Raw genomic sequence first — 18,454 nt, 5'->3', positions numbered from 1 at the left:
CCACCATTTTTGAAAACATCAAAAATGAACATTTTTGTAAAACACTTGTATCTCAAAATATTCCGAAGATCTAAATAATATGCCATACACAGAAAGTTGCACAGGAGTCTAACCTTTAATTTGGTATATAAAACGCCTTGATTCGATGTAAAATGAGAATTCTACAGCCAAAACCATTTACTAGGTCGGATTTGCCCCACCTTACCCGAATTAAAACAATCAAATTAAACGAAGGAAATGAGAAAGAAAATTGGAAAAGCAATGCAGAAACCGAAAAAATATTGCAAAATGGGTAAAATAGTGAAAAACGGTTAAATAACGAAATTAAAACTAAAATATCATAATTATGGAAAACATTAAAAATTAAAAAGGAAAAAAAATGAATACAGCAAAAATATAAAAACAAGACTACAATAAGAAATATAGAAATGAACGAAATGGATCCACTGAGATAGTCGTTAAAATAACAATTATACAAAATGTTTGAAATATAAAAATTAGTACCACATTTAAAAATTGAAAGCATGAGAACAGGGAAATAAGAAAATGTTAAAAATGTTTCAAAACAGAAGAAATGATAAAGTACAAGAATGGAATGAAAAAAAAATATCTATGAAAAATTAAAAAAAAAAGCTCAAAGAAGTATTAAGTAATAAAAATAAATGGAAATAGATTGAAGAAAAAATAGAAAACAGGAACAAGTGGAAATAGCCCAAAAACAGACAATAGTGACATCATAGAAAACATATAAAATACAAATTGTTTGAATGAGTAGAAATGAAAATCCTAGAAGAAATTGGAATATTATCGTGAAGAAAAACAAGAGAAAATTTAAAAAATAAATAAATGTTTAAAAAATAAATGCCGAAAAAGATCCACAAAAATGTAACAAAATAGAAAACATGGAATTCAAAATTGTTTAAATGTGTAAAAAAGAAAATGCTAAGTGTAATGAAACATACCAATAAACAAAGATGGGTGAATATTGAAAAAATCCATACAAAAGAAAAGCATAAATTTCAAAACTGATAAATGGAGAACAGAAAGTTTCACAACACGAAAAAAAAATTTAAACGAAAAAATAGAAAAAAATAAATGAGAGAAACCTATAATGAAAAATATGGAAAAAAGGAGGATACAGAAATACTACAATAGGTTTGTTGGAAGATATGAAAAAAATACCAAGAAATAACAGAAAATAAAAGTTGAGTTAAATAGAGAAACGAATAAAACGATAGTAAAAAAGCAAAAATGAAAAAAAAAACATGAAAATATGAATCGAATTGAAAAATTGAGACAAATGCAAAAAATGGGACAAATTTTAAGAAAGACACAAAAATAGTAAAAATAGAAAAGGAAAAATATGGGGCAAAATATATAAAAAGGTAAAATAAGATTGAATGAAGAAAATAGAAAGAATACAAAACTTGGATGAAATGGAAAAAGAAACAAAAAAGCAAATATGAAACAAAAGAAAAAATGCAAAAATTCATTTAAATTGAGAAAGCTTGTTAAAAATGGCAAAAACTGTCGGGTTCTCGTATTTAAACAAAAATATTAAAAATAACTGTGGATCGATTTCTTCGTGGATTTTCATGTTCTTTTTCGATTTGTGGAGTTATTCAGAATTAGTTTCACAAATCGTATTTGACTAGTCGAGCTTTCTAAAAGAAGGTTGCTGAGTTTTTTTTTTTCTTATTTCTAATACATTATTTTGTGATTCATTTAGCAACCACGTCGGATTGAAATAAGTAGAAATAGAAGTCACATGTCGTCTTAAAAAAAATAAAAAAATCGTACTAAATTGTACTAATCATTAAAAAAAAACCACTGTTTTCTTGAAACCCATACACAGATTGAAAGTTTCGAATTAATTAGTAAAATACGAATTAAAATTAGTTTCGAGAGCCCAGAACTTTCAACTTTAACTAACTTAATTTTTTAAATAGTTGGTTAAAATTATGAGATAATTGTTGTAAAGTATGAAATAGAACGTAAATTTCAGTCTTTTAAAACACAATACACAAAAAAGATCTTGTTTTTTGCCCACTGCGCGTTAAAATCGTTTTTGAGTTCCAAGTGTCAAAATTTTCCTTTGATTAGTTTCATGCAGTATAAACTTTATAATGTAATAATGTACGATTAACTTTATAATAGAAATTGGAGGAAATTAAATCATACCAACATTGAAACTCTAATTGAATTTTTCAAATAAAATGTTCTTGAAAAAATATTTGACAGAATAACTCCTTCTGTTCAAAGTCCGGGCCCCCTACAGGACTCCGGGCCCGGGGGGAAACACCACGTTCCCCCTCCCCTCTCGGCGGCCCTGGCTGCAGCCTATTTGCCTTTTCAGTGCATTGGCGAGCAAATTAATTTTTTGAAAGGAGACTTACAATGCTCAAAGCAATTCCAACGGTAAACTACTTTTTAGTGATTGCTTTGCTGGTTATTATTCAATTTTGTTCCCTAATGGCCCTACGTGCTATTCATCTGTAAGGAATCCATTAACAATTGATTTGGTTTTGACAGATCAAAGTCACCTTTGTAGCGAATTGACTACACATGCTGACTTTGATTCTGATCATCTTCCAGTAACTTTTTCGCTTTCTCAAGAAGCTGTTTCCAAACCCATTAGCTCAGTATTCAACTATTACAAAGCGAATTGGGAAAGGTACAAAACTTATATTGAGTATAATTTTAATCATGACCTTAATTTACAAAATAAAGCTGACATTGATACGGCATTACAAAATTTAAGTAATTCTATAGTTGATGCTAGAAATTTATCAGTACCAACAACACAGAAAAAAATTAATACTCCTATTATTGACGACGATCTTCAACTTCTGATTCGCTTGAAGAATGTTCGAAGACGTCAATATCAACGTTCTCGTGATCCTGCTATGAAATGTGTCTATCAGGATCTACAAAAAGAAATTAAGCATAGATTCACACTCTTAAGAAATGAAAATTTCGCGAAAGAGGTTGAACAAATCAAGCCAAATTCTAAACCTTTCTAGAAACTTTCTAAGGTTCTTAAGAAACCTCAGAAACCAATTCCAGCTTTGAAGGAAGACGACCACATACTTCTTACAAACGAAGAAAAAGCTTAAAACCTTGCTCAGCAGCTTGAAAGCGTCCATAATTTTAATCTCGACGATGTGAGTCCTATTGAAAACGAAGTCTTGCAAAAATATGAAAACAACGTTTCAAATCAGGTATTGTCTCTAGATGATATTGTTGAAACAAACTATTATGAGATCAAATCCATCATGAAAAAGTTAAAAAATATGAAAGCTCCAGATTATGATGGAATTTTCAACTTTCTTCTTAAAAACCTTCCCGAAATCACCATGAGATACTTGGTTAAAATATTCAACAAATGTTTTGAATTAGCATGCTTCCCTGAAAGATGGAAAAATGCCAAGGTTTTTCCTAGCCAGATAAAAACCCAGCAGAAGCATCTAGCTATCGCCTAATTAGTTTACTCTATTCTATTAGTGATTTTTTTGAAAAAATCATCCCAACTAGAATGATGTCACATATCAATGAGAATTCTATTTTTCTACCTGAGCAGTTTGAATTTCGTATTGGACATTCAACTACTCATCAACTTGTGAGAGTAACTAACATGATAAAGGCAAATATCTCAGAGGGCTATTCCACTGGAGTTGCTCTTCTAGACATCGAAAAAGCTTTCGACAGTGTTTGGCACAAAGGATTAATTGCTAAAATGTGGAATTTCAATTTTCCAATTTACATAATAAAGATAATTAAAAATTATCTTTCTAACCGTACCCTACATGTTTCTTACCAGAATTGTAAATCTAATAAGCTACCCGTTAAAGCAGGCGTCCCTCAAGGATCAAGCGTCGCACCAATCCTATGCAATATTTTTACCTCTGATCTTCCACATCTACCTACAGGCTGTAAAAAGTCACTTTTCTGTGATGATACTAGCATCTCAGCCACTGGTAGGAGTCTTCGTATTATCTGCAGTCGACTGCAACGAAGCTTGAATATTTTCAATGATCACCTGAAAAAATGGAAAATTTCCACTAATGCGGCAAAAACACAATTGATTGTGTTTCCGCATATAAAATGTTTATACCCTCTTATAAATAGGAATTCTAGGCTCCGCCTAAAGAACAAACTATTAATTTATAAACAAATATTTAGACCGGCAATGCTATATGCAGTGCCAATATGGGCAAGTTGTTGTGCTACTAGGAAGAAAACGCTTCAAAGGATTCAGAATAAAATTCTGAAAATGATTTTGAAGCGTCCTCCCTGGTTTAGCACAAATGAGTTGCACAGACTTGCAAACATAGAAACATTAGAAATTATGACGAACAGTATTATAAGCAACTTCCGATAAAAATCGTTGCAATCTTCAATTGCAACGATTAGCTCTCTTTATAGTTTTTAAGTTAGTTTATAAGATTTGTTTAGCTCCTTATTCAGAAGACAAGTAGGTTTAAAACATCCTACTGAAAAAAATACTTAACTGCGAAAGCATATTATATCTTAATAATTAACTAAATCATGTAAACAAAACTGATGAAAAGTCACCACTTGTGGCTGAACATTTAAAATACTAAATTAGAAATGTAATGCAAACAAAACAATATAATCAAATAGAAAATAATATATAAAAAACGATCTCCTTTTTAACACTAGAACGTTGCACTTGCGTTTTCCACCCTAGAACGTTGCACTGGGGTATAAATGTACCCCACGCATTTGATTACAATTTTCGCAGGCAAAAGTGCAAACAAATGAAATGTATAATACATCATTTTCTTCGTTTTTTAATTGCGAAAACAGCTGTGTAAGTGAAAGTAAGTAATTTATTGAATCAATAATACATAAATTGGTTTGAACCAAAAAAGTGAAAAACTCGCGGTTTAGACGTTTTATACAAAAATTACTATCACTATGCGAATTTTCAACCGATTTGAAAAAAAAAATCAAATGTTTCTTAAAGTTGAAAGAATGGTCTTGAAACAGTATATAATGGAATTTCGATATTTTTGAAATAGTGCAATTATTTTGAGGAGTGAAAGTTTAAAAATCGAATACCACGAAATGGGGTGGAAATTGAAATGAAAAAAAAATTAAAGGGTTGTGTACAGGACACGACCACGGTGACATTAAAAATGTAGCTTTTTTCAAGAGCGTGCAAATGAATTTTATCTATCACACAATATATCGACGTGAGTCTTGCTCACTCGCCTGTTTTCATATGTTACAATTTGCTATATACCCTCCCCATTAAAACATAATTTATTGAAGGTCATTTAACGGTAATCTATTATTACAATTAATCAAGTATCTCACTAGGTGATTGGCATTATTTGGCTGATCCATCTAGTAAAAATAGGCTGGTCTGTCCAGAAAATATATTCAAAAGAAAAGTTCCATGTTACTATGTTTTAATTGCCGCAAGGTTCTACTGTATCGATTTTGTTGGCTATTTTCGGCAAATTTGAGACTAAGAGAAACGAAAGCAATGAAATTGAAAGACGGACGTCGGCGGTAAAACATGATGATGAGTTATGTTCTACCATAGACCATGCGGTAGACTTGGGTGGAACGCCCAACTCCTACTATGCAGAAGGCAAAAAAATTCTTCACATTTCCTTTCGATCATGCCCATATGAGCCTGCCTAGTTCTAGTTTTCCGTTCTAAGTTTATAACTGATTCGCTCTAGAATACCTATCCGTCTTTCAATTTCATTGCTTTCGTTTCTCTTAGTCTCAAATTTGCCGAAAATAGCCAACAAAATCGATACAGAAAAGTTCCATATTGAGAACTGTGATGAGGAAGCCCACGCCCGCCAACGGAAATATACAGATTCTCCATGAAATATGAAATTTCATTTTCCATTTAAATTTTCAATAATGTACTAATGAACTTAAGTAATCAATCTTAAGGTTAAGTATTTCTTGATCGATTAGTGGTTGAGCAAATGAAATTATTTGATAAATTACATTGTTATGCAACGTTCGCACTACCAGTTAAAACGGGTTTTTATGCTATCTTGGTGACATTTTTCTTGTTGATAATTATTATAACGTGTTATAACTCTGTAGTGTAAACATTGTATTATTAAACCAATTCTGCAGCGTTTTATGTTATATAGGTGTTTTATGTAGTAATAGGACTGACATAATTATATCTTCAGTACAGCGGTTTGTTTCATAATTTAAAACAGATTTATTTTAAAATTTAAATTGGTATACCCAACCGTTCTATTTGTTGTATACTTTAAAACGCGATTAGAACTGTGTTTTAAATACATAGGGCAGGACAGATACTCTGACTGCATAAACTGGGAAAACAATTTTAAGTCCAGTAACGCTTGACACATCGTCGCTGTTGTGCTATCTTATGATAAACGCCATTTTGGGGTAAACTGAGTTAGATATGCCACATCACTTGGCTAAAAAATCTCTACAAAGTGGCATTTTCAGAATTTTGACATTCTGCTTGCTTACTGAGATATAGCGAGAAACGTGCTGAGAAATTTTCAAATCTTTACTTCAATTAACTGTGTATGGGGATTGGCTCAAGATATCTTGATGTATAAGATGTTTTTATGTTTAAAACTATTCGAGATAGACAATGGTATAATAATTTTCAAAACAAAAATACACGCATTGTGTGAAAAAAGCAGTTTAAGTTTTTAATTGGAAATATAGCATGTTTGGCAACACTGTAACCAAAAATAACTATTTGTTCTAGATTCCCTGACTCATTTCCTTCAAGATGCATCTAACAGATTGTTTATAGACCAAATTAAGCCAAAGATATGAATAAAAGTTCATAATTGGTGAATTTTTTCTATGAAAAATTTTCCATGCGCGATTATGACACGCCATACAAATTTTGCCATCAATGCACACCTATGACACGTGTGAGTGCGACTTTTGTTTACATTTATAGTAAAAACTCGCAACATAGTCAACCGACCTTCGTAATATTTGAGAGATTAATACAGAATAGATAGAAGCATCAATTGTATTCTTTGAATTGTTTATACCATTTATAAGTTTCAAGCTATTCAATCTCAAACTTTAAAAATCGTTTTTCTCGGAATATGCTAAATGGTGCTTGTCATAAGATAGCACAACAGCGACGACATGGCTTGAATTTTAATCGAAAAAGAACACCCGCTTAAACTGCTGCTGGGACGGTAAGTTGTGTTTGAAAATTTTCCTTTTTGTGCAGTACAAAACAAAAGTGTTTGAAATTAGAAAACAAAAAGTTCTGCTGGGAATGTGATTGTTTCCGATGCAATTACACTCAGGTTTTTTACGCGGGGGATACAGGCCGCGTAAATGAAAACCGCTTAAATTTCAAAATCCTCGCAAAAAAACCGCGTAAAAAACCTGAGTGTACTCTCCTATATAAAATACTACGCTGCTGAACAGTGCAATAACTACAGAAGCACGTTGTCAGATGCCTTACTGATAAAAAACATATAACCGAAATATATCACATATAACCGAAATATGAAACACATGAAGCCCATAGGCTCTTTACCCTACGCAGCTACAAAGCGCCGTAAACATGGATTAACAAGTTATAACGCACACGCATGCATAAAAATAAATATTTTTTTTCAACGCACACTCTCAAACAGCACACATAAGTCGCATCCTGCCGTATTCAATTAAATCCAAACCACCCCACCCACCCACTTTGCAAATCATTCTGTGACACCGCACAGTGGCGGGTCTTCAAACAAAAGTCGGACAAAACCTCAAATGTTACCTAATATGGCTGAAAATCACAATTTAAGCAAATTTTGAGGTGCTGAGCTCATTTTTGATGTCAAAAGTCGTAAAATATTAAATGCATTTTCCATACAGTGTCATTGAACATTTCTTATAACTATGATCCCGTTTTCATGATAGATTTTCCGTTACTGTTCACCAATGTCAGCAATATCATAAACAATGAAGAACACTACTTCAAATCCATTGTATAAAGCGTTGGTTTACTGTAAATTGTCTAACTATTTTAAACAAAACACCATGCGCCTCCATATCAGCAACAAAGCTTCAAAATCTCCTTAAAACTTTTTGCGCACCTAAGCGCAGAACGAGACCATGATATTCGAAAAATAGAGGTTATTTCCCATAGAATGTATACTATGTGACCGTTCCGAAAATTATACAGAATACATTAGTGAAAAAAGTATTTTTAATCTGACCACCTCAAACACATTTAAACTAAAAAGTCATAGTTCCAAACAAATTTACCAAATGTATTTTATTCACTATCCAAGTTCTTTCGTTCTTCTACACAATGAAACTAGTTGTGCTAAAATCGGACCAACATCAATAGAGCAACATGCAATGGTGGTTTCGGAAATGAAAATCATTCCAAAGTCCGGACTTTGCTACGTTTAAACTCATGTTAAAAATCGTGTTCTTATCCAATGATCATAAAATTTTGGATATTTATCATTCAATACATGAGAAAATTAGGAAAACTATACAATATCAGCATTTCAAAAATAAATTTTTGAGGTTTTGGCCAGCCTCCAGTCACTGTGCACCGTGCTGGTACCCGAAAAATCCGCACACGGCCACCGCTGCCGAAAATGCATAGCGTCTACCGCTTAGTGTAGCGTCCAGACGCTGCAGCCATGATCTTACCCGTTCGACATAAGAAGAAAAACTGATTCAAACGTGTACGCGTCACTTCTATTTATAAACTAACCGTATATGGTTTAGTCACTTAGGTGCGAGTGTGTGCAAATGACAACGTTGCCGAAAATCGATAGCGCTTATTGCATCGCCCGGAGACGATGTTGCTCGTATGGGATATTAGCAACAACTGATTTAAACGGACATGCGTCGCTTCTATTTATGACTTTTCGTGTTTGACTGAGTCACGAAGGTGTCCTCTAATGACGGCTGTGTCTGAGAAATCTGCCTCACGAATGGTAATTTTCCCGTTTTTCGTGAACTTTTTAATTTTACCAATTTCCAAAAGTCTACTTTTATTGGGGAGATATTAAATTATTACCAATATTTAAGTTGGGTGTTTCTGAATCGGTTGGTGTATGAATGATTAAAATCCATCTAGTAATATCGGAGTTAAAAGCGTGCAAACCTTACATAGTTTCGTTACATGGGTACATAGTTTAGATTGGATTAGTGGAGTAAGGCATTTTTAATGTCAAAAATATTTCTAACCAGTAATGCATTGGTAACATGCAACGTTACTGTTACAGCAGTTATTGTGCGCAAATACTTGCGAGCCTTTGCTTTGAAAAACTATAAAAAATAAACAATAAAAGCAGCAAAAATGAGAACGATTTTTTGTTCCGCTTCAATATTAAATTAAATAAATGATTAAAAACGATTATATAATGCTAAGTGTTGTTTACGTAATAAAACAACCAGTATTTATATTGGTATTGTCACGAATCACATTTCCACTGACAGCACGAAACCTGACGAAACACTGACGACAACCGGACACTGGGGTACAAATGTACCCCACGCCAACTTGGACACCTGCTTCCACAAAGGCTATAAGCAAACTGGCTATACCACCTTTTCCTACTCTTACTAGGAACTCTAAATTGAATTATGGTCAGGGTCCCAGGTCGGTAAATGCTGAATTCTCGTTTTCACACGGCTCCAAAGAAGGCATGGGGTACATTTTTACCCCAGTGCAACGTTCTAGGGTTAATTAGTAAAAATAGGTAAGCGAGAAATATTTTATTTCTCGCTTACCTATTTTTACAAAATGTTTAATATCTCTGCCGCTCGTGAAAGGATTTCGATAATCTATAGCTTCCCTAATAAAAAAAAATTATACACGAACTTTAACCCATATAATCCAACGATTCCACATATTGTTTGGATTATACCCTGAACAGGTCGTTAGGCTCTTGGATCATAAGATGTTTATTAGGGTTGCTAGAAAGGTATTTTTACAAGCTTTCTACTTATTTGCAGGTCAGTATAAGTTCTCAAACTGAGATAGCAACACACACTGAATTTCGCACAACGTGAGTACCGCTGCGAGATATATATTCTGTCTTCTTCCTCTTTTGCTCACTTGGTCTCGACTCAATGTGACTGAAAGAAACCTGTCAGTGACAGTCATTTTTGATTATTATTGTCATTATTTCCTAAGACAAGACGTGACAATAAGGGGGCCGTTTTTGTTCCAATTTTGCGTCAGAATGGCCCAGCTCCTGATTGCTTGATTCTGACTTTTTGCACCGTACGCAATGTTACTGCAGGGATAGCGAAATGATGTTAAGCAGTGTTGCTATATTTATTGGAAAGAGTGTCATTACTTTTGACAAATAAAGTTATTATTGTTGAAAAATGTAAAAATGACTAAATTGAACGGATAGTGTCTTCATCAAACCTTACCAAACACCTATATCTTCATCAATATAGTAGATTCAAGATACAAAATATTTCCGGCATAAAATAAATTAACAAGACTCCATTTTCATTAATAAAAATAGCAACACTGTTCGCAAGATTTCGGCAGGGTGAAAATGTGCGAAAAGAAGAATGTTGAAGGAAATACAATAAGCCGATTGTCACGTCTTGTCTTAGATTATTTCGGCAGGGGAAGCTATATGAAATAAAACATCTGCTTGATGCAGTTCATGAATTCAAATGCTATTCCGAAAATTGTTTCGTTGCTTACCGGAAACAATTTGAAGAAAACCAAAATACAATTGAGGCCGCTGGTTAATTATGAATTCAAATTAAACAGTGTGCATTCATAACGAAATGATTGAAACTTCTTAAAGCTTAGATACGGTGTTCCTAAAACCGTTATTAACTAAAAATGACCATAAATTTGGCATACGGCATTCGAATGATACAGTATCCAAGCATCTTCTCAGTGAATTTCAAAATGATCCATCGAGAGATTCGAGAGATATGGTGATTTGAAGTTTTATGATACGTTTCATAAGGCTACCAGCAAACACCCACGGGTTTGGTCCTATCTATATAAACAAAAAAATATTTATCTATTTATTTGGTACTTGGCATTCGAAAGATATAGTAATCAAGTATATCCCCTGCAAGTTTGAAAATATTTCATTGACGGAATCGAAAGTTACAACGGTTTGGATGTGGTATGCTGTCATATATGGGTTTTCTACCAGACTTGAAGCGTGATTCCATGTTTGTCCATTGACTATTTAGATCGTTTATACGTGTCGCGGTTTTTAAAGGAAAACCTTACCATTTAATTACATAAATATAATGTACAAAAGGTGTTATTTATATGGTGCACTGAAAAAATATGAAAATAGGGTGTCTACTAAACGTTAAATATTATGTGTAAATTAAAAAATGGACAAAAGTTGGAATGTTTACTTCAAAAGGCCATACTTCAATGGTTTGTTGACCGATTCTAACCATTTTTCCATTATTGAACAGGTAGACGCTTCATCGTTAATTTTCATTAAGAAGAATATAAAATAGAGTTGTCTACATCAATAAATAGACAATCTCAACTATATGTATTATCATTATTTAGTGAATATTTTTGTATTCAAAACGACGACCTACAATTTCTACACATTAGTAGAATGCAACGAACGCAAACTGCAAATCATGGAAAAATAAAACCATAAATTCAATACATAAATTCAAAAATATGAAGGTATTTGCTGATTCAGTTCAATTTATGTTATGATACGGTTTTTGTTGGAAATTTTGTACAATCGTGATTCGCTGGTTGGGTTGACTGATATTAAAACTGGTCAAAGGGGATGTTATTAGTACATGTTCATCTACTCATATCTCCAAGTCTAACTATTGTCAGTTTTATTGTCGAATTGAATTTAACATGAGAATTTGACATTCAGATGTTTGTAGTTCGACAATGAACCAACTAGAGGAGGTCCAAATAAAAAGCGGCCCCCAGTTAAAAATTGAGCAACCAGCGAATCACGAATGTTTTACTTCTAACATTTCATATATCCACAATTCGTAGTATACAGCCAATCAACTAGTATATAAAAATGGATAGGCTGCTATTTTTAATACAAAAGTATACACTAAATAATGATAATACATATAGTTGAGATCAATTATATTGTCCAATTATTGATGTAGACAACTCTATTTTATATTCTTCTTAATGAAAATTAACGATAAAACGTCTACCTGTTCCATAATGAAAAAAATAATTAGAATCGGTCTACAAACCATTGAGATATGGCCTTTTGAAGTAAACATTCCAATTTTTGTCCATTTTTTCAATTTACACATAATATTTAACGTTTGGTAAACAACCCTATTTTCATATTTTTTCAGTGCACCATATAAATAACACCTTTTGTACATTATATTTATGTAATTAATTGGTAAGGTTTTCTTTTAAAAACCGCGACACGTATAAACGATCTAAATAGTCAATGGACAAACAAGGATTCACGCTTGAAGCACAGACTGTCTGTGCTTGAAGTCTGGCAGAAAACCCATCTATGACCGCATACCACATCCAAACCGTTGTAACTTTCGATCCCGCAATGAAATATTTTCAAACTTGCAGGGTATATACTTGATTACTATATCTTTCGAATGCCAAGTACCAAATAAGTAGACAAATATTTTTTTGTTTATAAAGATAGGACCAAACCCGTGGGTGTTTGCTGGTAGCCTTATATAACGTATCATAAAACTTCAAATCACCATATCTCTCGAATCTCTCAATGGATCATTTTGAAATTCACTGAGAAGATACTTGGATACTGTATCTTTCGAATTCCGTACGCCAAATTTATGGTCATTTTTTGTTAATAACGGTTTTAGGAACACCGTGGGTGTTTATTTTTACCATTTTTTTGTTAACCATTTTTGTTAACGACCTATTGAATCAATTTGTCAACAGTTTTTTCGGCATTTAATTAGCAAGGGACTGGAAGGTGAAGTATATTTTTCAATATTTAGAGCCATAGTACTCAAGGGAGAGCAAGGTGTTGAAAGGAGAAAGTTTAGAAAAGCGTGGAAGGATCATATATGCAAGCTTAGAGCTCACCGGCGACTTAACCTTTTGTCTCCTACCGTAGGGGTCAGGGTCTTTTGGCATTAGAAATGCGAATCACCTGAGTCTACGGCATGTCCGAACAAGCGTAAAGTAACTTGTTACTTCATGCTGTCGGAACCGACGTCGGTTTCAACACATTCATGAGTAATCACGCGTATGAACACTTTTTAACTTTTTCATCCTGCTCCATTTTTAAATCATAAAATCGTGTAAACAAAATAGAAACATCTTTACCACAAGAAAAATTTGAACAGATACAATGGCGAGCAAAACGGAAAGAGGAATGTTTGGTTTGCTCACTCGACCCAACGTAGTATGTACATGTGTGGCTAAGATGGCACTATGGTATTCGTAAGGTGAATCTTACATGAGAGGTGTTAGTGATATCAGAATAAATCGACTTGCTTTCGTCATACCGTTCGTTCCATCTCATTAAATCATGTGAACGCTATTACGTCGACCCGTTGTCCTTCTGGATTGTTTACATATTTTTGCTCTCCATCGTTAGCAAACAATGTGATTTTACACACCAATTTACACCACATTGCACTCGACAGGTAAGACAGTCTGCTGTACGCGAGCCGTAATATTTTTCTTCTCACTTTTCTTTCGTCGCTGTTGCTAGTACTCACAACGTTCAGATTCGGTCACTCAAGTTCTCTCAACTGGAAAGGACGATCAGTTTGATTTGTGACTGAAGCATTTAGGTGCAATTTGAAAAAAAATATTTTGACATTAAAAATGTCTTACTCCACTATCAGGGGCTAGGTGTCATTCTAAAATCTAAACTATCTCCCATGTAACGAAACTATGTAAGGTTTGCACGCTTATAACTCCGATATTACTAGATGGATTTTAATCATTCATACACCAACCGATTCAGAAACACCTAACTTAAATATTGGTAATAATTTAATATCTCCCCAATAAAAGTAGACTTTTGGAAATTGGTAAAATTAAAAAGTTCACGAAAAACGGGAAAATTACCATTCGTGAGGCAGATTTCTCAGACACAGCCGTCAAAAGAGGGCAGCTTAGTGACTCAATGAAAGGCGAAAAGTCATAAATAGAAGCGACGCATGTCCGTTTAAATCAGTTGTTGCTCTTGTCTCATACGAACAACATCGTCTCCGGGCGATGCAATAAGCGCTATCGATTTTCGGCAACGTTGGCATTTGCACACACTCGCACCTATGTGACTAAACCATATACGGTTAGTTTATAAATAGAGGTGACGCGTACCCGTTTGAATCAGTTTTTGTTCTTATGTCGAACGGGTAAGATCATGGCTGCAGCGTGTGGGCACTACAATAAGCGGTAGACGCTATGCATTTTCGGCAGCGGTGGCCGTGTGCGGATTTTTCGGGTACCAGCACGGTGTCACAGAATGATTTGCAAAGTGGGTGGGTGGGGTGGTTTGGATTTAATTCAATACGGTGTGTGCTGCTTAAGAGTGTTGCGTTTGAATAAAATATATTTATTTTTATGCATGCGTGTGCGTTGTAACTTGTTAATCCATGTTTACGGCGCATTGTAGCTGCCTAGGGTAAAGAGCCTATTGGTTTTCATATTTTGGTTATATGTTTTTTATCAGTAAGGCATCTGACAACGTGCTTCTGTAGTTATTGCACTGTTCAGCAGCGTAGTATTTTATATAGGGTAGTACACTCAGGTTTTATTACGCGGTATTTTTTACGCGAATTTTGAAATTTCCGCGGTTTTCATTTACGCGTTTTTTTGAAATTTAGGCGGTTTTCATTTGCACGGCCTGTATCCCCTGCGTAAAAAAACCTGAGTGTAATTGCATCGGAAACAATCACATTCCCAGCAGAACTTTTTGTTTTCGTCAATTAGCATGAAGAAGCCATTATGTATGTTAGCCATATTGAGGTTATGTTTGGGTGTTTTCTAATTTCAAACACTTTTGTTTCGTACTGTACACAACGGAAAATTTTAAAACAGAACTTACCGTCCCAGCAGCAGTTTAGGCGGGTGTTCTTTTTCGATTCAAATTCAAGCCATGTCTTAATCGTTACTGGACTTAAAATTGTTTTCCCAGTTTATCCAGTCAGAGTATCTGTCCTGCCCTATGTAGTTAAAACACAGTTCTAATTGCGTTTTAAAGTATACAACAAATTGAACGGTTGGGTATACCAATTTAAATTTTAAAATAAATCTGTTTTAAATTATGAAACAAGCCGCTGTACTGAAGATATAATTATGTCAGTCCTATTACCACATAAAACACCTATATAACATAAAACGCTGCAGAATTGGTTTAATAATACAATGTTTACACTACAGAGTTATAACACGTTTTAATAATTAGCAACAAGAGAAAATGTCACCAAGATAGCATAAAACCCGTTTTAACTGGTAGTGCGAACGTTGCATAACAATGTAATTTATCAAATAATTTCATTTTTTTCACCACTAATCGATCAAGAAATACTTAACCTTAAGATTGTTTACTTAAGTTCATTAATACATTATTGAAAATTTAAATGGAAAATGAAATTTCATATTTCATGAAGAATCTGTATATTTCCGTTGCTGGGCGTGGGCTTCCTCGTCACGGTTCTAAATATGGAACTTTTCTTTTAAATATATTTTCTGGACAGACCAGCCTATTTTTACTAGATGGATTAGCCAAATAATGCCAATCACCTAGTGAGATAGTTGATTAATTAATAGATTACCGTTAAAAGACCTTCAATAAATTATGTTTTAATGGGGAGGGTATATAGCAAATTGTAACATAAAAAACAGGCGAGTGAGCAAGAACTTGAGTCGATATGTGTGATAGATAAAATACATTTGCACGCTCTTGAAAAAAGCTACATTTTTAATGTCACCGTGGTCGTGTCCTGTACACAACCCTTTAATTTTTTTTCTTCAAATTGCACCTGTCTATTTAATAGACAGTGCTGACATAGTGCCACTCTGTGTGGGACAACATCGCTTTGTTCACAAGTTATTTGCTAAAAACCTGTCGTGTTTTGACAAAATCAACCATATCTAGGAAAGTATACAACATATCGAACAAAAAAAAATAATTGTGTCAAATGGCAACGTTGGGCCTTTCATTTGAAACTAGTTGCATTAAGATCGGTTCAACCATTGCTGAGATAATTACATGACATTTTGTACATACATACACACACACATGCAGACATTGTCTCAATTTGTCGAGCTGAATCGGTTAGTATATGAGACTCGACCCTCCGGGCCTTGGAAAAAGTTTTCAAAGTTAGAGCGAATCCTATACATTTCTGTTGTAAGAAATGTAAAAATAAATTGATTGAATGATAGAAACAAACGATAAATAAACAAAATAAAGTGAATTGACAAAATGAATAAAAAAGAAGATAATGCGCAAAATAAAATGCATTGATTGAAATGATAAATTAAACGATGTTGTAAGGTTATAAATTAATAGAAAAAAATAAATTGTGTCAAATAAATTATTTGGATGAAATGAATAAAACTGAAAAAATAATCAAGGTAATAAAAGGAAGAAACTAAACAAAATGTATGAACTGGCAAAAATGAATAGAATGCATTGAATGAAAACAGTGAATAAAATAAGTGAAATGAATGATATGAATAAAATGCACGAAATGATTAAACTGATCAGAGTGAATCCAAATGATGAAACGAATAAAGTAGATAAAATGAACGCAGATGAACAAAATTAATAAAAAGATGCTGAATGAAATAATCAATTGAAATGCAATGATCGTTTAAAGTTAAAGTTAAAAAACCTGTTTTAATCCACCTAGCGGTGCAATTGTGCCTTTCTAAATCATGAAGACGACAATTTTTGCGTCGTTTATATTCATTATAAGCTTCCAAATGTATATATTACATTTTTATTATACACGACATGACAACTATACACAAGAAAAGAAATCATTATTCGAGTTCTAAAATTTTGTAAAAGAAAAAACAACTACATTAATATAAAATTGAAAAAAGTTGCGAAATCGGCAAAGTCTCATAAAGTCGATTTTTATAAAAAAAAATTCGAGATGACATAAAATCTCGACGTTTCATGCATTTTAAAGATGTTTGGCATCAAAAATACGAATTCGATTTCTGAAATTTCCCCTTTGAAAAAAACTTTTGAGATCCGGCTTACATGGGAATTTCATATGTGACTGGACGATTTAGTCTATATTTCCGAAACCATAGAAGCGATCCGTACAAATTTTATAGACATCTGTGAGGATATTATAGCTATCATTTGGGACTAAGTTTGAAAAAATCGGCCCAACCATTTCCGGGAAACTGATGTGAGTTCACATACAGACATTGTCTCAATTTGTCGAGCTGAATCGGTTAGTATATGAGACTCGACCCTCCGGGCCTTGGAAAAAGTTTTCAAAGTTAGAGCGAATCCTATACATTTCTGTTGTAAGAAATGTAAAAATAAATTGAATGAATGATAGAAACAAACGATAAATAAACAAAATAAAGTGAATTGACAAAATGAATAAAAAAGAAGATAATGCGCAAAATAAAATGCATTGATTGAAATGATAAATTGAACGATGTTGTAAGGTTGTAAATTAATAGAAAAAAATAAATTGTGTCAAATAAATTATTTGGATGAAATGAATAAAACTGAAAAAATAATCAAGTTAATAAAAGGAAGAAACTAAACAAAATGTATGAACTGGCAAAAATGAATAGAATGCATTGAATGAAAACAGTGAATAAAATAAGTGAAATGAATGATATGAATAAAATGCACGAAATGATTTAACTGATCAGAGAGAATCCAAATGATGAAACGAATAAAGTAGATAAAATGAACGCAGATGAACAAAATTAAAAAAACGATGCTGAATGAAATAATCAATTGAAATGCAATGATCATTTAAAGTTAAAGTTAAAAAACCTGTTTTAATCCACCTAGCGGTGCAATTGTGCCTTTCTAAATCATGAAGACGAGAATTTTTGCGTCGTTTATATTCATTATAAGCTTCCAAGCGTATATATTACATTTTTATTATACACGACATGACAACTATACATAAGAAAAGAAATCATTATTCGAGTTCTAAAATTTTGTAAAAGAAAAAAACAACTACATTAATATAAAATTGATAAAAGGTGCGAAATCGGCAAAGTCTCATAAAGTCGATTTTTATAAAAAAAAATTTCGATATGACATAAAATTTCGACGTTTCATGCATTTTAAAGATGTTTGGCATCAAAAATACGAATTCGATTTCTGAAATTTCCCCTTTGAAAAAAACTTTTGAGATCCGGCTTACATGGGAATTTCATGTGACCTGACGATTTAGTCTATATTTCCGAAACCATATAAGCGATCCGTACAAATTTTATAGACATCTGTGAGGATATTATAGCTATCATTTGGGACTA

General features: G+C 33.1%; 1 protein-coding gene across 3 annotated transcripts in view; it reads right to left on the bottom strand.

Annotated features, from left to right (window-relative positions):
• Positions 1 to 18,454, bottom strand: part of LOC131693147 (uncharacterized) — a 369,761-nt gene that overhangs the window by 213,809 nt on the left and 137,498 nt on the right. Inside the window, exon 1 of one of the 3 annotated variants that reach the window (XM_058980736.1) lies at positions 13,477 to 13,627. The exons of the other annotated variants lie outside the window; for them this stretch is intronic. The gene's annotated coding sequence lies outside the window, so the exon portion shown is untranslated. Of the gene's footprint in view, positions 1 to 13,476; positions 13,628 to 18,454 lie in introns of those variants that run through there. 3 annotated transcript variants of the gene reach the window in all.

The sequence above is a fragment of the Topomyia yanbarensis genome, chromosome 3, assembly GCF_030247195.1.
Source record: "Topomyia yanbarensis strain Yona2022 chromosome 3, ASM3024719v1, whole genome shotgun sequence".
NCBI lineage: Eukaryota > Metazoa > Arthropoda > Insecta > Diptera > Culicidae > Topomyia > Topomyia yanbarensis.
Note: the sequence above shows the minus strand (reverse complement) of the source record. Positions and strands in the feature narration are given on the sequence as shown.